The sequence below is a fragment of the Melopsittacus undulatus genome, chromosome 4, assembly GCF_012275295.1.
Source record: "Melopsittacus undulatus isolate bMelUnd1 chromosome 4, bMelUnd1.mat.Z, whole genome shotgun sequence".
NCBI lineage: Eukaryota > Metazoa > Chordata > Aves > Psittaciformes > Psittaculidae > Melopsittacus > Melopsittacus undulatus.
This window is the reverse complement of record NC_047530.1, coordinates 110,223,871-110,245,980: the sequence shown is the minus strand read 5'-3', so window position 1 is coordinate 110,245,980 and position 22,110 is coordinate 110,223,871. Positions and strand designations below refer to the sequence as shown.

Below are 22,110 nucleotides of genomic sequence, written 5' to 3'. Positions count from 1 at the left end.
AGATTACACATAATGTCTAATCTAAACCTCCCCTGTTTCAGGTTGAATCCATCACTCCTTGTCCTATCACTACAGTTCCTGATGAAGAGCCCCTCTCCAGCATCCTTGTAGGCCCCCTTCAGATACTGGAAACTGCTCGGAGGTCTCCCTCTTGCTATGCTATTTATTTGCATAGTTTATTTCCCTTTTCTACTTCCTGCTTTACCCTCTGGCAGTCACTGACACTGAATTTGCTGGTTTGATTTGTCTTGAGAATCAGCTTCTCATGCTCAGCTACACTGTTCTGCCACTAAGAAAGTAACCTGCACCTTCAGAAAAGCCAGAATGAGGGGAAGCAGAGACATTCCCACAAGCAAGAAGGTTTGCTGCCCACTTGGAATCTTCTTCTATTGCTCAGGATATCAGGTCACAAATATTAAAGGCTATTTCAAAATCAAATGCAGCAGTAGAGTCCCAGAGGCCCAATCACAATATCCTTTCCCCATTGTCCTGACTTTGTTTGCTTGGAAACAAAGCACACAAATGATTCCAGCATTCCAGAAACTTTATAAACAGGCAATGCCTTGTTTGCCCATTCTTCCTACAGAAAGACACGACAGTGTGAATGTATTCAATCCTGCTTGCATGCCTTGGGGAAAATGAACTGCTGACAAGCAGTCCAGAAACATCACAGGCTATAGGGATTCGGTACGGAGAAATCTCCTGTTTTGAGGCATACAACACTAGGGAATTGCTGCCATAAACTTCATCCTTAATGATTTAACATGGGTTATAATTTCATTCAACTGCAAAAGAAAACCCAACCAAAGAAACACACCAATATCACTGCTCCAGCAATCCTTGTATCCATATTAGTACAGCAACTGCCAACTGCCACTACTTACTACCCTGGTACAGCTTGAATATCTATAACAGCTTGATCATCTATTTACCATGACCTCGGTGTGAAGCTATTATAAGGACACTGTTTCACAAACATCTTACCAAACAGCCTGTGTTGCAATTAAACAAGAGGTTCAGCCCTTAAAGACTCAGATCAAAGAGCACTGATGTGATGCAACTGTTTAAATGTTTCCAGGGAGACCTAAAAAGCCAGAACACAATAAAGATCTAAAAACTTAGAACACACCTGTTGGTTTAAGAGGTTCTCCTGGGAGGTCTTAAACACAGAGATAGGAATTACACAAATGCCTCTGTGGTTTCTGGGCTTTGATTCTGGTTTTGGCTCTGAAAACTAACAGGGTCTCTTTAATTCCTTTAAGAACTCATTTGTTACTGCTCGAGTGTTGCAAATCCCTAAGCAGCAAATGGTGACATGGCACTAATGCTCAGCAACGCAGTACTTTTTCTGATGTATGTATGATGTATCACTCTAAGCATTGATTTTAGATGCTGAAACTCAACAGAAAAGTCCCGTTTCCCTGAACCTGAGATCACAACAATTTGAAAAGCATTTATATCCCATAGACATAATTCATCAATACATATATCATAGAGTCATAGAATAGCTACGGTTGGAAAGGACCTTAAGCTCATCCAGTTCCAACCCCCCTGCAATGGGCAGGGACACCTCACACTAAACCATGGCACCCAAGGCTCTGTCTAACCTGGCCTTGAACACTGCCAGGGATGGAGCATTCACAACCTCCCTGGGCAACCCATTCCAGTGCCTCAGCACCCTCACAGTAAAGAATTTCTTCCTTATATCCAATCTAAACTTCCCCTGTTTAACTTCGAACCCATTACCCCTTGTCCTATCACTACAGTCCCTAATGAACTGTATATGATCAATACAGTATTTAGTAAATAAAGACCAATGCTACAAGAAATCCTTAAGAAAAGCATTACACCCTTCTAATCTAGTAAGATCAGGAATAACAAATAAAAAGCCTTACTTCTGACAAAGATGAACATATATAATACACAACCATAAGCCCCAGACACTAGAAAGTCAGTATCACCTGCCTTTGCCTCAAGGAAGATGGGACTTCCCTACGCTCCAGTCTTGCCGGTGACAGGATGAAACAAACCGGTGCTGAACACAGTCATTTTTCCCTTCTGGCTTTGTTGCTTCTGTTGCTTTCCCGAGAACAATCCTAGTTTCTATGCAGAGATAAAGATTGCTGTCAGCCCCTTAAATCAGGCACCATGAATAGCTGCAGTGTTCGGCGCTGCGTGACGAGCGAGCTCCAGAGCCGGTCCTGGTGCCCAACACAATGGGTGTTTGTGGTTCCTCAAGTCAGGGTTGAGCAGCAGCCTACCAGACATCAACAGATGTGCTGTATCACCTCCGGTGAAAGACAGAAGAAAGACAAGATTCCTTTAAAGTTGTAGCTTTTTCCTTTCATTCTTGTGTTTTGAAGCAAGTTCCAATAACTGCCATCAAAGCTGTAGAATGCCTTGAGCTGAAAGGCCATCGGGAAATGTGCCTACCCAAGCAAAAGCTACAGCACAGCCAGATTCAGTTCATTAAAAAATGAGGGCAGGTCTTGCTATTACAACACTTGTTATGACAAAGGCTTTAATGCATATAAGGATAAGGAAGAAATTCTTTACTATGAAGGTGGTGGGACATTGGAACAGGTTGCTCAAAGAAGTTATAGATGGCTCACCCCTGGCAGTGTTCATGGCCAGTTTGGACACAGGGGCTTGGAGCAGCTGCTCCAGTGGAAGGGGTCCCTGCCTATGGCAGGGGTTGGAGCTGGATGAGCTTTATGATCCCTTCCAACCCAAACCAGTCTGGGATTCTGTGATTTGGATTTAGATTCTTCTTACTCAAGCCCATCACCCTTGCCAGCTGCAACTTCTGTCCTCCACATGGTTGTACCAAGAAGGTGCTGATCAGAGTCATGAACCTGTAAACCCACTTCCACCTTTCCAACCCTGCCCATTACATAGGTTTTTCATAAGCTGACCCATTTGCCACTCAACCCAGACACCAGCACAGCTCTCACTTGAATTCACGTTTATCTGCTCTCTTCATCTTGCCCCCACAGCCACCTCCCAACCCTGGGAGCTAAACATCAACAGGCTAATGTTTCACTTCAAATCAAACCTTAAAAATCACATTTTGCCTTATTCCCATTCAACCTGTCCATGTACTCTGCCTACCAATATCTCATAGGTGATCATAGTCATTCATACAGTAGAAATAACACATCAAAAATATTTTAGTCAATTTTCTCTTGTACCATTTCTTTTAATGATAAGAATCATTCTCTACACATCTGTAGACCCATATATATGAAATAAACATTACCCAGCACTGGAAATCAACCATTTAATCTCCCCATGCTCCCTTCCTTCATCAGAGAGGAAGGAAAAGTGTCTTGAGACAAGAAGTGACCTCAATGCCAGGAAGAAGCCCACAGATTGCCTGCATTATCCCCACAGACAACTGTCTCTAACTAGATGATCTTTAAGGTCCCTTCTAATCCAAACCATTCTATGGTTCTATAACTAAAGACAGAGCTTAAGTAATCCAGCCTGATAGTTTAGGGGTACAGTGCTGGGGAGTGCACATACCCAAGTTTATAAACTAACAAATACCATATTTCCAGTAATACTAAAATAGCAATGTATCTAGGTTACTAGAAACTTGAATTATGTGACATTCACAAGTAATTTCCCTTGGAAAACACATGAATACATTAAATTAGTCTTGGGAAAAAGAAAACCAAACCAAACACAGTATTAAATGAGACATTTGAGGTTGGGAAGTATATTACCAGCAGCATATCTCATACACAGATAGAAACTCCATCACCCTGAGCAGCTGGACCTGGCCCCAAACACAGCAAAATAACACAAGTTCACATCCACACACTATGTATAAGGACTATTTCCCTGAGGGGCTGCAGGGCATCTTCAATTCTCCTTGTTGTAAGAATACAAAAACTACTGGGAGGAACACAGAAAATCCCAGCTCTGACCTTAAGTCTGATGTTCTGCATGCGAGGAACTGTGATGCAGCATCTATTCTCCACTGAACTTCAATTTGTCCATATACTTCATCATAGAATCCCAGACTGGTTTGGGTTGGAAGGGACCTTAAAGCTCCTCCAGCTCCAACCCCTGCCACAGGCAGGGACCCCTTCCACTGGAGCAGCTGCTCCAAGCCCCTGTGTCCAACCTGGCCTTGAGCACTGCCAGGGATGGGGCAGCCACAGCTTCAGAAGGGAGCACATCAACCTAAGCATTAAAGTACAATTAAAAGGGCACACAATTCTTTGCAGGACAGGTCTTTAAGAGATTTTCTTTTTTTCTGTGTTTTTAAAAGTAAAATACAAACATTTTCCATAAAGATACTTCAACAAAAGGAATGACTTTGGAGTGACCCTACCACAAACTGTATTAACAGGTATCTATTAACACATCCTGCTGCTTGGCTGTCTTACTGACCCCGAGTCCTCACCCTCTATTGGCTATAACAAAGCACACATACAGAAAGAGCTGAGGATATGCTGCTTTCAGTAACACAGACACTTGTAAACCACATAAACCACGCCAGGCCCTTACTTTATGGTTGCTACAAAGCGGTGTTTCCGTTATCTGCCATGCAACAGTTATTACTTAGCACTACAGTGAAAATAAGAACACAGCTCCCAGGCTGAAGGTATTTTGGGGAAGTAACTGTCACCCATCAGAGTGACTCACGGCTTCAGCAATGTGTTTGCAAGCAGCTTAATAAAACCCAGACCTGGTGGATACAACCAGTGATGAGGGTATTAGTTACTCAGATGCAACAAGGGTCGAGAGCAGCAGGACGGAGCATTGGGAATGCTCCTGCAGGGATGGCCACACACCAACACTAGGAAACATTAGAGCACATTGAGCAATGTGTTCAATGGATGAGCAGAAACCCAGCAGCTTTTCAACATGTCTTTGCATAACAACATCATCATTCAAGACACGACAAATGGGAATGGCTTTAAACTGAAAGAGGGGAGATTTAGGTTAGATATAAGGGAGAAATTCTTCACTGCAAAGGTGGTGGGACACTGGCACCGGGTGCCCAGAGAAGCTGTGGCTGCCCCATCCCTGGCAGTGCTCAAGGCCAGGTTGGACACAGGGGCTTGGAGCAGCTGCTCCAGTGGAAGGGGTCCCTGCCTGTGGCAGGGGTTGGAACTGGAGGAGCTTTAAGGTCCCTTCCAAACAAAACCATTCCAGGATTCTGTGATACAGTGGTTAAATCTGCCCAAAGTGGTGTATAAATCTGGGGCTGTGTAGCAGCACAGGAGAACAGCACACTTCATGCTCGGCTATAAGAGAACAGGAGAGCCTGGATGTTTTGAAGGATACTACATTTAGAATAAGCCATTACATTGAATATCTATTTGAAATACATGTAAGTTCAGGTACGAAGGCAAAACATCCTCAAACGTCCAAGACACCTCTGAATACTGACACACAGCTGTGAATGGGTTTCTAGCCAAAAACCTGCTAGAACACTGCTTCCCCCTCTCCCCGGCCCCTCAACAGCTGGCATACCCATGCAAGCTGCTGTCCAGCAGGATAGTTCCTTCCTTTCCCACGCTCCGGAGCTGGTTCCGATTACAGCTCCCAGCAATGGCAGCATCCCATGGGGCAGGCGGCTGCAGCCCAGCTTTGGGAGCACAGCACCCTGAGGACCACAGCTCGGGGATGCTCCATCCATCTTTTGAGTCCATGAAAACTGCACAAATGGCCCTTAAGAACATCTTCAGTGTCAAGGCATCCTGCATAGTGTTAACTGCTTAAAACATCAGCACAGTATGGATCACAAGGGCAGGCTAGAGATAACCTGCAGTGACTCCCATGCTCCATCCCCTCATCCATCTGACAGTCCCTGTGTTTCATTTCTCCAGGAGATGCCTCCACTTGCCAAGGAGGCTGGCCTCTATGAAATTATCAACTGAAGTCAAGTATCAGCTAGAAAGGGGAATGCCCTAAAGAAGCTAATATATTATATCAGCATAGATAATCTTTAAGGTCCCTTCCAAACTATTCCATGATTATCAAGGAACAGATCGGTTCAAGCTGTTTCCAACTCTGCCAACAGAACTTCCACAGGGTTTTCTCTCCTCAGATATAAGGGATGCCACAAAGACTCAATCACTGTGGGATCTTTTCTTGCCATTTCTTTACAGCAAAAACAGCATCAGGAATACAGACATTACAGCTGCTACAACTGATGTGGAAGAGCCTTGTAAAGAAGGCAGGACTGAGTACCAACACCAGCACAAACACCTAAAAGATACTGTGCATATTTAACCTGCTAAGGTTTATTATATATATAATATACATATATTTAAATACAACATCACCAGAGGATAAAGCAGTATGTAGACCTGCTGGTGAGGCATACTGCTACTGAGCCCCAAGATGTTAAATGCACACAGAGCTGCACTAGATAAAACACGTAATCTCTTTCAGAAGGCATTAAGCTTGCATTTTAAAGACTAAACTGCTATAGAAGGGCCTTCAGACATGTAAAACACTGCTTACAGAGAAAGGTTTGAGGGTTCAGTGATGTTCCAAGGAAATTATTCAAGCTTCTTCCCCTGAAGATGCTGGTAAACAAGGCCATATATCAAGTTTGATGTAGTACAGCAATTCCAAGCTCCTTCAGTACAAATTACAACTCAAGTTACACAGAACTTCTAAATAACGTCTGCAGTTCAATAGCCAAAGTCTTAAACTGAGAAACAGTGAAGCATTTGGCTGTCACATGCTCTGTACATCACTGTGTGTTCCATGCCTGTGTCTCAAGAGGGATTTACAGTGGCATAGGAGCAGGTCTCCTGGAAAAATCCCATATTCTGGCAGTCCCAATAACCTCAACATCACATCTTCCTAAATTTGAATCTCACAGCTTAAAGTCATGCAAATAGGTCATTATTTAAATGTATTTAATGTATTTAACCTAACCTTAACCTAACCCTAACTGTTTCCACTTTTCCCTTTCCTCCCCACCTTCCTATGTATGCTTAAGTCACTATAGCCTCCTCTCCCCTTATTCCTATCAGGAACCAGAGAGGTGCTGAGCTGGGAGGAGAGCCTGTGAGAAACAGATCAGCAGTAAGTGCTGTATCTGTGGCCTTGAAATGTGCCCTCAGGTGGGTTCTTAATTTGGCTTTCCAGGATTGATCGGCACACGTGTAATTTAAAAGCAATTTGGAACAGCAGTAGTTTGACTTGAAATTAATGAGATTTTGGCAACTGCAAACAAGACAATAACGCAAACCCATTTAAACTCATGCCTGTATTTAACAGGAAGAGCATCATTTTGACTTGGTTAGGTACAGAGGCTTTTCTTCTGCAATATGAAAGGCATTTGCCCACAGTCTTGCTCCCAGTAGCAATGTGCTAACTCCACCCAATTGTAACAGATCAGTAGAAACAAAGGCAGCTACTAAATTAATAGTGTTGAGTAGTTAAATGTTCTAAGTGACCTTGTGCTGTATGACCGAATACAGTCATGAAACCCAACCCTAATGTAAAATAACCTCAGAAAGTACCTAATCTAAACACATAGAACATGGGATATAAGCATAATTCATTGCTTGTTTAAATCAATAGCCCACTACTCATGGTAAATCACAGCACCGTAGTGCAAGCAATATTCTGTGTATCAGGGCAGACACTGAGGCTAGGAATGCATAGAAAATAACCATTGAAGGACAAAAGCAAACAGGATAAGATTGCAGGGCTAAAGCCAATTAAAGGGGGATTTACTAAAGAAATAGCAAGGTGAAGGTAGGTTAATAGATATATCTGTGTTGGACACGATTGTTTGCTTCTTTATCCTTTAATTTGCACTGGTAGCTTGGAAATCACTTGAGAAATGGCTACAGGTAAAGAAATCTGCATGTTTAGCTATAAAATCTGTTAGGAAGAAAACAGTGTTAAGTATGCATTGAAAGGTTGACACTCTTCTAACCACAATCTTACAGCATCAGATGTGTAAAACTGCAACTGAAGCTCACCAGTGAGAGCAGATTGAGCACTGCTCAAGCAACACAAGACAGTATCCAAGTAAGCCCTGGTAAATTCTCTGCAGGTTTTGCACACAGATATGCTCACAAATTGCCATATTATACCCCAAATAAGCTAAAAACCAGAAAGGTTGGTTAAAAAAGTGAATTGCTCCTCTAAGAAACAAATTAAAATGTAATAGTGAAAACTGAACACTGAAGCTAAAGAATTAGAGCTCTTGGTAAGGAAAAAGATATAGGTCCTTTATCAAATGCACTGCAAACCAGAGGGTCTTTAGCCCCAAATTCTCGGTGTTGCCTTCAAGTCATGATGATGTGGGCTTCCCATCATTCACCAGAGTTAGCTTTTGTTTCTGATTAAAGGTTTCATTAAAAGAACCAAGGTATAAAAAGAAGTATTTGTTACAGGTAACAAATTATGGAAGCAAATGCTGAGAGAAGAAAACAGAATGAACATCACTGAGCGTGGTCCCAACTTGGGAACACATAGAAAAGACCCCAGCAGACCAAGGGGACCATCACCTTTAGTTTGCAAAGACAGAGGCCAGAGAAATACTAGCTCTGTACAACCAGCTAAATTATTCTATCCTTATTACAATCCCCATTGCACCACATCCATAGGGAAGAGATGTTTAAAGCATCACACTCCCACAATTCATCTCAGTCTGGTTGTGCTGGCCAATAATCAAGATTACTCTGCTAGTCTTCAATCAGTCCCATACAAGGGGCACCATCACCGGTGACAGCAGCGCTGCATTTTCATTAAGCTTGCTCTCAAAGTCATTTCAGATGACAGAGATATTGATTTTCCTGAAGAGGAAGGAGACTCAACACACAGCAGTTAAAGAAACACCCAACCATCAGGAAACCTGACACTGACGGGTCTCAAAAGAACAAGATCTTGTGGTGATGTCTCCATATGAACGTGGAGAGCATATTTCATTCTGAATTACCCTCTATTGGAGCCAGAGCAGAACCTAGGGTAAGGGGAGACCTCTTAGTTCACCTAACCCCCCTGCTGTGGTAGAAAAGTCCATCCTCCAGCCAATTATGTTATCTAATCATTATTAGCTAATTATGTTGTCCTGATTTTCTGTGACACAACTAAAACCCTTTTCACTTGCTTCCTGTGTCTGCTATTTGCTGCTTCTTAAGAATGCATAGCACCATTGACCCAATGCTTTTCTGAGACTGAACACTTCCTGGTGATTCTGTGGCTGCCCCATCCCTGGCAGTGCTCAAGGCCAGGTTGGACACAGGGGCTTGGAGCAGCTGCTCCAGTGGAAGGGGTTGGAGCTGGAGGAGCTTTAAGGTCCCTTCCAACACAAACCACTCCAGGATTCTATTATATGAAAAAGGGCATTTTTAGGTTATCACTGTCCAACAGAAGGTGTACTCAAGGAGGAGCGGACTGGGTTGTACAGAGGCAGCTCCCCCGATGCCCAACATCCATATGTCCCAGGACACACTACCCCCAAGTGCACTAGTTCCCTCCAGTAAGGAGGGCAAAGAGCAGCCTTCAATGCTATGCTTGTCCGGGGGGCTGTTCCACTGGAGATAATCATCTGTCTGCCTTACAGAGGAGCAAAAATGAGGGACTGTAGTGACAGGACAAGGGTTAATGGGTTCAAACTGAAACAGAGGAAGTTTAGATTGGATCTAAGGAAGAAATTCTTTACTGTGAGGGTGCTGAGGCACTGGAATGGGTTGCCCAGGGAGGTTGTGAATGCTCCATCCCTGGCAGTGTTGAAGACCAGGTTGGACAGAGCCTTGGGTGCCATGGTTTAGTGTGAGGTGTCCCTGCCCATGGCAGGGGGGTTGGAACTGGATGATCTTAAGGTGCTTTCCAACCCAAACCATTCTGTGATTCTATGATTCTAAAAATCCGAGCACACCACAATCCAAACACCATCCAACAGCATTCCCCTCTCCCATCTATCCTTCCAGTTCCCAGAGGCATCCTCTGCAGGCAGCACACAGGAATAGGCACATGAAGGGACATCATTGATGGAATTACTGTACCTGCAGGAAGCAGAGTGAATTCAGAAGGACAATGCTGTGCACATCCCTTAAGAATATACTCCATGTTGTTAATACTTCAGAAATAAACCCTGTGCTTCTCCTATCTCTGTATTATCAGCATCTCATTTCAGCTCTGGCTTATACAAGTTTTCCTGTCTGTTGTAGGTACATGTTTAAAAGGTTATCTACATTACAGCAAGAAGTTCAGAGTACAGCCAATATTAAATATGAACCTTCACAGCACTTGGGATCGATCACACAACACCTATTGTTATCAGACAGGATGAGGACTACACCTGGATGAGAACCTGTGCAGAAGGGCACAGGTGACAACAACAAGATTACAGTTCAGGAGGATGTGGAAAGCCTGCACAGAGCAGCCTCGTGGATACAGCCTCTTTCCATTCAGCTTGAATTCTGCTGCACCACACTGCAAATCAGTTAAGGCAATATCTGAATCATTCCCTAAGACAGCTCTCAACCCATAAAACAAGCATCACATACAAGGTACCCATAAAGGATGCTCCACAAAGAATACATTATTAAAGAGGTTTAAATTATGTATCCGTTCAATTTACAATACTCTGATCATGGGGCACCAAATTGTATTTAAGGTTACAAGGGGATTCTGCTTTCATTAATATTGTATCAGGAAATCAGTAATAAAATGCCTATCAAGAAACAAAGAACTGCTCACTGCGGGCATTGCAACAGCAGCCCTCAGGTTCAGCTCTTCCACGGCCACTTCCCAGGACACAAGGATGCAGGGTTGGAAAGCCACAACATCCCAGTGTGCAAATGACATAAAGCAAGCAACCAAGATAAATCTGCATATCCCATTCCCTGAGAACACTACACTATGGACTTCTTACAAGGGCCTTTAAGGACAGGCCAAGGGGAATGGCTTGAACCTGCCAGAACAGGGGAGACTGAGCTGAGCTCTTAGGCAGAAGCTGTTCCCTGTGAGGGTGCTGAGGCGCTGGCACAGGGTGCCCAGAGAAGCTGTGGCTGCCCCATCCCTGGCAGTGCTCAAGGCCAGGTTGGACACAGGGGCTTGGAGCAAGCCCCACATTAGGGTTGGAGCTGGGTGAGCTTTAAGCTCCCTTCCAACCCAAACCAGGCTGGGGTTCTGGGATTCTTACTACACTATTCCTACAGAAACCTAAAACCCCAAAGTGGTTATTTCCAAGCTCAAACATGACAATTCCAGTACCAAGCCTTCCATTCCTAAACAATCAGCAATTTCCTTGACAGCTCTTCACCTCCTTTGCACCACGCTTGCTAATCCTGACAAAACCCCTTTACACCTCTCAGCAAACTCAGACACATAACTGCACACTCAGCATTCTCCTCAGCTTGGCCCCTATTGCCGTGCTTCACATGAAAATCAAACCACCAGCATCACCCTGCCAAAACAAGAGGTGTGACCATGGGATCATTCCAGAGTGCAGGTCCCTGCTGCTTCCCCTGTTCTCCAGGCAGCAATAAGACCCCAGCCTCTGCTCCACACACAGAGCAGCCACCATCACTCAGCCAGTCCCTTCTACCAAACCCCCAGCATCAAATAGCACCTTCTAGATGCTTTTAATCCATTTTCCTTTCTGTTGCTGAGGAATTGTCAGGGTGCTTCCAGACACAGTCATTCACCTTCATGTTTCTATATAAAGGCAGGTTTTTTCCTACTAAAGCATCTTCATTCATTGCTGATGGCCTTTGAGTGCTCTGATACCACCTGCAGACACAGGATCTCCACCTGGTGTTAAGCCCTGCATAAATCTGTGCCAAACCCTCTGTTGGAAATCGAGGCTGAAATACAATATCACATTTACAAATGACAGTCCCATTCAGAAGGCACAGACACCATCCTCAGTTTCTCTGTGTAACTGAACAGCTTCTCCCACAGAACCTCCCACTCCTCCAGTGAGCAGGGTGGACTGTGCTCACATCAGTACATTCAGTATTCCTTGGTATCCTTGTGGTCTGCATCCCACGCAGCTTTCAACACGTGCCTTGCCTCTGTTTCTGTTCTTCAGTAGGACTGCCTAGCTCTGAGCTCCTGAACAATATACACAACTACATCAAGCATCAAGCAGTATGTACACACATGAAAGCTGGAGAGGGGCTTGGGACAAGGGCCTGTAGGGACAGGCCAAGGGGAATGGCTTGAACCTGCCAGAACAGGGGAGACTGAGCTGAGCTCTGAGGCAGAAGCTGTTCCCTGTGAGGGTGCTGAGGTGCTGGCACAGGGTGCCCAGAGAAGCTGTGGCTGCCCCATCCCTGGCAGTGCTCAAGGCCAGGTTGGACACAGGGGCTTGGAGCAGCTGCTCCAGTGGAAGGGGTCCCTTCCCGTGGCAGGGGTTGGAGCTGGAGGAGCTTTAAGGTCCCTTCCAAACCAGGCTGGGATTCTGTGACTAAATGCATTTAAGGCATACAGAATACATTAGCCAAAGCCCAGCAAGCCAGGATGGCTGCTGTAACACAGCTCCTATGTAATTCTTCCATTTGTGCCCAAAGACAGCACAAACTAAAGGAACCAGACACTACACCCACACCGTTTTCCTCCTCACATTTTTTCTTTCCCTTCTCCCACATCTCTAACCCAATTGCTTTCCTCAGTTCAGAAAACAAGTATTTGCAGCTTAACCCCCTTCACAGCCTCCCCAGTGCAGAGCCCCAGCACACACCAGCACAGCCCCATGTACCCACAGACCTCAGCTGCACCATCTCTGCTTCTCCCACCTCCATCCTTATCCCCTTTCTCTCTTAGGGGACACCCCACCCCAAACACAAAGCAGATGCAGGCTGCCCCACCAGCAGCAACTAGAGATTGTTACCCCCCATTAGGGACTCCTCATCCACCTCCAGCGAGAACACATGGACCACCTGCATCACCGCACATCAAGACTTGAACAGTTCCACTTGTTACCCATCAGAGCTAACTGGGAACTTAACGGACCTCCTGGATGAGCAGAGCCCATTGCATCCATGTAAAAATCTCTTTCAAATGACACCAAGTTTCCAGCTAAATGTCATCAATTTTCCTCAAAAGTTACTTTATTTCCCCAGCCCCACAGCACAACATGCACAGAAGATCCCCATGCACATCACGAGTATATTTCAGCTCTCAACCTCTTAGTTTCCACTTCCTAAGTCTTCTCATAACACCTATAACATCTTAGCAACAGAACCCCACTCAGCAGCACCATTTCTTTCAGCTCAGGGGTCTATACCATCCAAACCAGACCCAGGCAGTGGTTTGGAGGCTACACAGCTTCACACACAGCATATCGCTCTATGGAAACAAGGATAGGAACCTCAAAGGAAAATCAAACACAAGAGATACCCTTTCCCATTCAAAAGCACTGCTCAGTCACATGGCAGGTATCCATTAACCCTTTGGATAACCACAATTCAAGTGCAAGAAATATAACCCAGTGATGGGAGATAGTTAAAAGTTGTTTTTTCATTACTTTTATAAGGTTTCTCATTATTTTTCTCAGTATTTTAACCAAAACCATAAACAGGAGAGATTAAACCACAATACCTTTGTTTCTGGAAGTAATAAAGGTGAACTTTTCCATGAAAGCCTCATTTGATGTCTCCCCGTCAGCCTGTACGAAGGAAAACACAAAGTTCCTCATCAGCTGCAAGGTTTACACCCACCTCCTCACAACCAGGGGCTTTTCCCTTGCCAGCAGCACCCCTGATATCGGTCCCTCCGGTAACCCCCTTCCTTTAGGCACCATCTGATGCCAAATCACAGCCTTTGCCAGGCAGCAACTGCGATGCTGGTGATGTGAACCAGGCAGCCCCTATCAAACGGAACTGATCAACAGCAAGTGGAAGCACATGGGTTTCAGGCAGCGTTACTCTTGGCCAAGAGAGGGTAAAAGAGTTTGCGCGCAGCCACATCACCCCCTTGGTCGTTAATCCTGTATGTCTGAATTCCAACCGCATCCACAGCCCGTTTGCCTCGGGAAGAGCTGGATGGAAACAGCACGGATACACTAACAGGGGTACATGGGTTTTTAAAGCTAAAGTTCCCACTCCAGCTCCATCCCAGGGGCCGGGAATGAGCCTGAACAGCGCGGACACCGCGCTTCCCACTTGGATGGGGCGCAGAGGAGTAAACAGCGATGCCCGAAGCGAAGCAGCAATACCTGCCCGCTCCCCTGGCCTCACTATTACAGCGGGTGGGTCCCGCATTACTCAAACCCCCTTCCCGTTACCATAACCCGCATCGATGAGGTCCCCTCTGCTCTCCCACCGGGAGCCGTAATTCCCGAGGACGGGCATCCCGTGGGGAAAGGGACACGCGTGGAAGGGCGAACGCAGCAGCGGGGACCGGCACCGGGAAGCTCGCAAGCACCGTCCGCTTCCCGTCGCGTAGCGGGGCAGCCCGGCCTCCGACGGGATCACCGCGTGGGGAACGGGAAGGGAACAAGGACGGGAACCGGAGGAGGAGGAAGAGGAGGACGGAGCTGCCCCCGCACCTGCGCTGCCCGCCCCGTCCCCACCGGCAGCACCAGCCCCGGCCCCGCAGCATCCCCCATCCCGAGCGGCCCCGCAGCTCCCGTTCCCCGGCCCCGCTCACCTCGGCGGCCCTGGGCTCCCCGTGCGGGGCGGCGGCCAGGCAGGAAACCTCCGTCCTCCTCCTCCTCCTCCGCCCGCTCCCCGGCGCCGCGGCGGCGGGGCTGGAGCCGCCTGGCGGACACCGGAGGTATTGCAGCGGAGGGGACCCGGCGCTCGGAGGCTGCTCGGGAGGCGGCAGGCAAGAGCGCTGGAGACAGAGCTGGTGCTGCCCGGGCACACGGGGAGGGGGTCGGTTATTCCAGCGTTTGGGATGTGCGGGAACACGAGGGTTTGAAGCATAGAATCGATCAACCAGGTTGGGAAAGAGCTTTAAGCTCATCCGGTCCAACCGTTCCCCAGCACTGCCAAGGCCACCACTGACACATGGCACTGAGGACCTCATCCACACGGTGTGTGAACACTTGCAGGGATGGTGACTGCAGCACTGCCCTGGGCAGCCTGTTCCGATGCCTGAGCACCCTTTGGGGAAGACTGTTCTGAAGGGGCCTACAGGGATGCTGGGGAGGGACTCTTCGTCAGGGACTGTAGTGGTAGGACAAAGGGTGATGGGTTCAGACTGAAACAGGGGAAGTTCAGGTTGGATGTAAAGAAGTTCTTCCCTGTGAGGGTGCTGAGGCACTGGCACAGGGTGCCCAGAGAAGCTGTGGCTGCCCCATCCCTGGCAGTGCTCAAGGCCAGGTTGGACACAGGGGCTTGGAGCAGCTGCTCCAGTGGAAGGGGTCCCTGCCTGTGGCAGGGGTTGGAACTGGAGGAGCTTTAAGGCCCTTTCCAACCCAAACAAGTCTGTGATTCCATAGGACGTTCTAGATGGCTGCATTGCAGAGCTGGGGTGAACAAGAGAAGTCTGAAGCCTTTGACATCAACCTTTTCCCTTCAGGAAACCTCAGCAGCACCTCAGGCTGCACGGGGCAATGAACCGGGACGGTGAAACCCAGAATAGAAATGCCAGGCTGAAAAGTAGGGCAGGGAGGAGGGGATTACTGAGGAAAGGCAAGAATCAGGGCGTCTGGATGTTGTTTCCTTTTGTCTCCAGTCCCCTGGATACCTCCTCTTGCAAAACAAGAGCCTTCTACCTGCAAGAGTCTGTCCTCCAGGAGAGGTGGAATGGTTTGTGTTGGAAGGGACCTTAAAGCTCCTCCAGCTCCAACCCCTACCACAGGCAGGGACCCCTTCCACTGGAGCAGCTGCTCCAAGCCCCTGTGTCCAACCTGGCCTTGAGCACTGCCAGGGATGGGGCAGCCACAGCTTCTCTGGGCACCCTGTGCCAGCGCCTCAGCACCCTCACAGGGAACAGCTTCTGCCTAAGAGCTCAGCTCAGTCTCCCCTGTTCTGGCAGGTTCAAGCCATTCCCCTTGGCCTGTCCCTACAGGCCCTTGTCCCAAGCCCCTCTCCAGCTTTCCTGCAGGTGAAGAAGTACCATGGCTCCCACATTAATTAGTCAGGAGAAAGGAATGTGAAGCCGCTTCCAAAGAGCCAAAGAAATTGTACATTATGTAATTATTAATGTCTTACTGGGAGGGGAAAGAGATTTTCCATTGATAAGGGGAGAACCTAAAGAAACTGCACAACCATGAAATAAAGGTGTGGAAAACTTCATCCAACCTTTCTTGCTCCAGCATCCCCTGCTTGAGGCCAAAATACCCCTATTGATACAGCATTGATATTGATATTGATACAGCCTTGCTGCGCCACCTCAGTGGTCCTAGCCCTGCTTCTTTGCATTATCCAGGCTACTTCTAAGCCTGTGTTTACACTGTGGATGTGTTTTAGGATACACTGATGAGCTGGAGCCAGCAAGAGTGAGTAAGCCCAAAGCTGATTCTGTCATCAGTTGCTGGCTATAGGAAAACATCATATGATGCTCCCATATAGTGCTTCATCCACAAAACTACATCACTGCTCCACAAAGCCTAGGAGTGAGGGATCTGCAGAATGAGGCATCTTTAAACCCACCTTCAGTGCTCTCCAGGCAAGGTCTGAACAGAGTTTATGCTGATAAGAAAGGGGAGAGGATGAAACAGGAAGCTGCTGTGGGATTTGAAGCAATTTAGCTCTATTGACAGAGCTTACTTGCTTCATCAGAAGATAAATCTAAGAAATAGGAAGGCTGAAAGGCTGTAGCAAGAACAAGATAATACTGGGCAGATGTCTGTATGTGGAGCCCAGCAGAGCTCCAACAGCGGCTTTTCTTTGTCTGCCTCGCATCCCGCTGGTCCTCTGTCTGTTCCTCTCATCCCATCACAAATAAAATCCGTTCTCAGAAATGGCAGCTCTTTGGCAACCGTTCCACCCTTGATTCTGGTTTGCCAGGGATGCTGTGGGCTTCTGACAGCTCCTGGAGAGACCCAGCACCTGCACCCCGGGATTCACACTGTGGAAGGTGTGTTACCCCAGCAAAGGATGTGGAATCCTAGAATCCCAGATTGGTTTGTGTTGGAAGGGACCGTAAAGCTCATCCAGTTCCAACCCTACACTACACTAGACCATGTCTCCCAAGGCTCTGTCCAACCTGGCCTTGAACACTGTGGGGATGGGGCATTTACCACTTCTTTGGGCAACCTCTTCCATGGCCTCACCATCCTAAAAGGGAAGAACTTCTTTCTTATCATAGATTAATATATATATAATTATATATATATATAATTATGTTTCCTTCTTTCTGTACATTCCTATTAACCCAAAAGGTAACACATGGTCCCAGCCTTGAGAGAAAGGGGTTTCAAGGAGGAGAACCTATAGTGTTATTAAAGCATATGACACTGAGTATAATCTCCCACTTTCCTTCACTTACTTAAACAAAAGCTCTCCAAATACATGCAAAGCTCCCACATTCACTGAGAAATGGCTATTACACCTTTGTCAGCATCCTGGTGGATCTGTCTCTATCCTGGAAGGCAAGATGCTAATGTACTAAAGAAGTTAGAAAATCAGAGGCAGCACAGCAAATAACAGCTACAGACCCATGATTTCTGTAACTGCAAATATATCTCAGCCTGAAAATACATTAAATACTCTAATATAAAGTGCAGATAATTGGGCAAAAGCATGGGAAGATGTAACATCTCAGCAGTAGCTAATGTAATGACTTCAAAGCGACATTTGTCAGAGATTTCTATGTATGAAATCTAAAACAATGAGTATCTAGGAACATATTTAAGTATTCAAGACTACATAGCTCTATAATTGTTACAGAAATTGCAATAAATGGAAGCCTGCCCAGCCAGCTCTTCCCTTCATCCTCACTTTGGTGTTTGCTCTAAACATTACAAACCTTGGAGCAGCTTCAAAGCCCCATTTCAGTAGATGGAAAGCATTGCATAGGCACTATTTTCTCCTTCTTACAATGCCAGAATGCTTTTGCTTCCACTCTTCAATATCCTATTCTTGACCACTCAACTCGTGCTATTATTATTCCACGAGTAACAGCAGCTTTTTAATAGGAAAACACACTATTTTAAGGTTCTGCAAGTCATCTTTTGGGATGTGGGAAAACGTTTGGATCTATTAGAGGCTTTAGTGGAGCTCCTGTTGTGGCAACTGCAGGCAATGACTTTTGGGGTTAAATTGAAATGGAAAACACCTTCATTCTTTCTTTGAAAACCATTTAACCAGCATGGCCCATGTTGCTCTGTGTAAAGCCCCAGGTATTTTACAGTCTGGAAATGGAGAGGAACAGGAGGAATGAGAAGTCAGCGTGCTGCCGAGGTATGGCTCTCCTTCCTGTGCCTTGTATGTGTTGGATAGGAAGTTCTAGAAGGTAAATGTTCCAATGGAAGAATTAACTTCTTATCAACACTTAATGCTGGCTAATTTCTTGATCTCAAAACCTTTGGGTAAAGGCTATTTCAAGGGCTGCCCCTGCATCTCCTCCACTTGCTATTCCCATTAGGGCAAGTTAAGGAGATGCTGAATGTGGCTTTTCCTCCTCTACCAAGACCAGGGAAATTTGGCCATGAGCTCTTCAGGTATTTGAGTACAGAACACATTTGTATTGTAAATATATTCTGGAGTGGCACAGGTTGTGCCTCAAGGCACGAGCTGAAGTACTCAGATGGTAGGAGGGAGGAATGCTCTTGCAGCTTTACAACAGTGTGTTGCTCATTGTACTTGCATTGAGACCAGCATGGTGGCTTTGGGATCTTCCACCTTTATCTTTCAAGGTGAAATGCATCAGTCTCTGTTCCCACTGGCTGCTCACGTGAGGATGCTGTTTCAGAGGGGTAGCACAATATTCCGGCTGTCATTCCAATACCAACCAGCATAAGAGCTCAGGAATCAATAACTATCTAGAGACTGAGTTCTCAGCTGAGAAGATTCGAGTCATTTCCTGGGAAGGAATCCAAGCAACACTGAAAATGTGTTTGGTTTTTCTCTCAGTAGCACTGCTCTGAAGGAGAAGAATGAAAGCAGAAGATGGAACAGTACAAATCCACCCCCAGCAGCACTGGGTACACAAACATCACTGGGATCACATCCCTCTCAATTGCCAAAACAGCTCTTGCAATAGTTTTGCAGTTCACTTGAGCTTCACATTTTTCATCTCCAGCTACATAAAATTCATGATGCTTTATCCCATTCCCCTCACCCAGTCCCAAAAGGCAGAAACAAATCCCTATTTCTGCCCCCTCTCAGAAGGCTGCCTGCAAAGCTACCCAGAGGGGAAGAAAATCAATCTCCTTAGTATTCCATAGTACATTTATAACAATTGGTTTCAATTACAATTTATCTATCTTCAAAGGCACAGAGGCAATGCTGGTCATGCATGGCATGAGGCAATGCTGCTCATACATCTGCCTTGAAAGTAGAGTTATTGAGTCCTTCTGGGGCCAAGTGCAGCTCGAGCATCTTTCCATCTCAGACCCTGAGCTCCTCTGCATTTAAGCATGGAAAATGGAAACTAAAAGGGATGTGAAAGCTTTGGCCAAGTGTGCTTTTCCTGCAAACAAGCCCTTTCCTGCAGACAAACCCTGTCTGCTGCAGGCAGGAGGTGGCATCCATCAGGAGATGGCATCCTTTAGGATGCTGCATCCATCAGAAGCTGTAGGCAAAGCAACAAAGCACTATGTGATTTTTTTTTCCCATGTAAGAATGTGTTTGTAATGTAGACAAATAAATGTATATGAAAAGTTTGCAATTAAATGCTTTCATTGTATATTTTTACATATTGGGTTGCTTAAAGCACTTGTGTATAAACAGAAGAGAAATGCTCACTGACTGCCTTTAAAAATACAGGGAGATATGTAACTTTATATAGCAAAGGATTCCAACTCTCTCTGCTGTCCATCTGTTTTGTAACAAATTGCTCTGATTGTTCTGTGCAAGATTGAGTCTGTATTAGCAGAGGCAGAGTTGGTAAAGTGCTCATCGAGGAAGGAACCAAATCTCTTTTCCCTCAAGTGATGAGCTCTGTCATGTCAAGCCACAATTTTCATTACAAGTTATATGATGCTTCTTTAGGTGGCTGAGAGAAAAAGACACAAGGAATCAAAATCACACCATCAGCAGAGACTGGATTAACCTCAAGGTGACAGGGAAGAAAAAGGCAAATTATGGTCTTATTTTTGGAGCAATTCTTGAGTTTTTGATTTGAGACACCAAAAATTGAGCTGAATCACTGAAAACTGAGTATAATTGAAAAAGAGTGCTTAGAAAGGAACTACAGGCTCTTAGTCTGTTATTTAGTGCCTTAAAAGGTCTGGGTGCTCAGTTCATTTAAACTGGTTTCTCTCAACTCTTCCAAAGCAGGATCACTAAGCAGCAGCTGAAAACTTACTCCTTCAAAGTTAGCAACAGGTAAAACATCTTAAATATATATATATTTAAATATTTAATTCTTAAATCTATCTATTTTAAATGTATTTCATGGGGACAAATAGCACAGCTGATGGCACAGGCCTGATTGAGAGCAGGCTTTACTTCAGTTTATTAATTTACATCCATGGGCTATAAATACTTGGACTGTGCTCTTTGTGTGCAACAAAACTGTGAATGGAACTATTGGATTAATAAACCCATAAAGGTGGATCAGTCTAATAATGCTTACACATATTGCTATGGTTAACATTTAACTGAAGGACAGGACGGAAAATGAGGGGCAGGTCTCTTGTTTCTTATTTCTTTAGAAGGGCTGAAAAGCTTCCCTTTGCTCTTCAATGGCTAAATCATAAACTGACTGATTTCCACTGTTATATATGTTTATTACAGATATGAAGCATATAAATCATTTATGCATAAAATGTATAATTTTTGAAGTAATGATGTCAAAAGTATCATTGAAGTCCAATTTAATTTGAAAACACAAAAATACACAAAACCATACCATATAAAAGGCCAGAAATAAAATAGATTGATTTCAAATGTGATTACTGCTTTCAAGTTTTGAATCAAGAAATCATACTAATAGACTTGCAGTATGATAACACTGTATTAGAGAGCAGGCAAGGTTGGATGGGGCTTGGAGCAGCCTACTCTAGTGGAAGGTGCCCCTGCCCATGGCAGCGGTTGGAACTGGATGAGCTTTAAGGTCCTTTCAACACAAACCAGTCCAGGATTCTATGATTGTCATTTCAATTTCATAAAACCTTCATCTCCCAATGTCTTTCCAGTGCAAACCAGGCAAGTTTAAGGAATACAGCTCAACAGGTTTATTTGGCAGCACAATTAAACCAGACTGCTTGCTAAAGGTTGATTAAAAACCCTCAGGATGCAGAAGTGTGGATTCAATATAAGATGGACAAAAGACATTCTGATTGATGGAAATAAAAGCATATGGAATCTCTGTTACTTTAGTCTGATGATAGATTATTAACTTATGCTTCAGATTCCACACACACTGAATGGGGTCCTGAGTGCCTAATTTACCTGCATTCATGTCGGCTTCTGCCTTAATAGTAAGCAATGCATGTTTTGTCAGATATCCTGTTGTCACTGTCTTTTGTCTTTGTATAGGTCAATTTGAACAGAAAAAAAAGAATATATGCTCTTCCTTCAGTCCAGAATAGATTTTCATCAGTATTACTCCCTTTACATATCCATTGCTTCATTGAAACGAATCCCTATTCAAGGCATTTTATTCCTCCCTGTTGAAAACAACAGGTCAAATAAAATAAGGAATTATGGGTAAAAATATGTGGAATTTAATGAAGAATTATAACTCTTTTTTAGAAAACAATCTATTGACAGTAAATAACACCTCCTTATCCCCCCAAAAAAGCCAAGAGCAACGTAGTGCTTTCCCAACATAAAGAATGCAAAAGAGGTCATAAAAGAGACAGCCGTTAAGATGGGAATTTGAACAGAGAAGGAACATTTTATTACTCTTTCCCATGACACATCAGATACAGATGTGATATAGCCTATTTGCAGGGGAAAAGGTGAGAACAGGCCAGGAAATCCATTCAGGTAATAAAGAACCATGCAGGAAGCAAGAAGGAGAGCTGGAACCTACCGAGGTCAGGCTGTAGTTGTGTCTCCAGATCCATGATATGAAAAGCCATGGTTTGGCAGGACAGTCATAAAT

The 22,110-nt window shown here is 45.2% G+C and overlaps 1 protein-coding gene across 1 annotated transcript in view; it reads right to left on the bottom strand.

The window, feature by feature from the left end:
* PTPRE (protein tyrosine phosphatase receptor type E) overlaps nt 1-14,660 on the bottom strand; it is a 93,007-nt gene extending 78,347 nt beyond the window's left edge. The window contains exons 1-2 of the mRNA XM_034062569.1: nt 14,593-14,660; nt 13,543-13,609 (exon numbers count right to left, since the gene is read on the bottom strand). The gene's annotated coding sequence lies outside the window, so the exon portion shown is untranslated. The remainder of the gene's footprint in view (nt 1-13,542; nt 13,610-14,592) is intronic.
* Nucleotides 14,661-22,110: the final 7,450 nt, after the last annotated feature.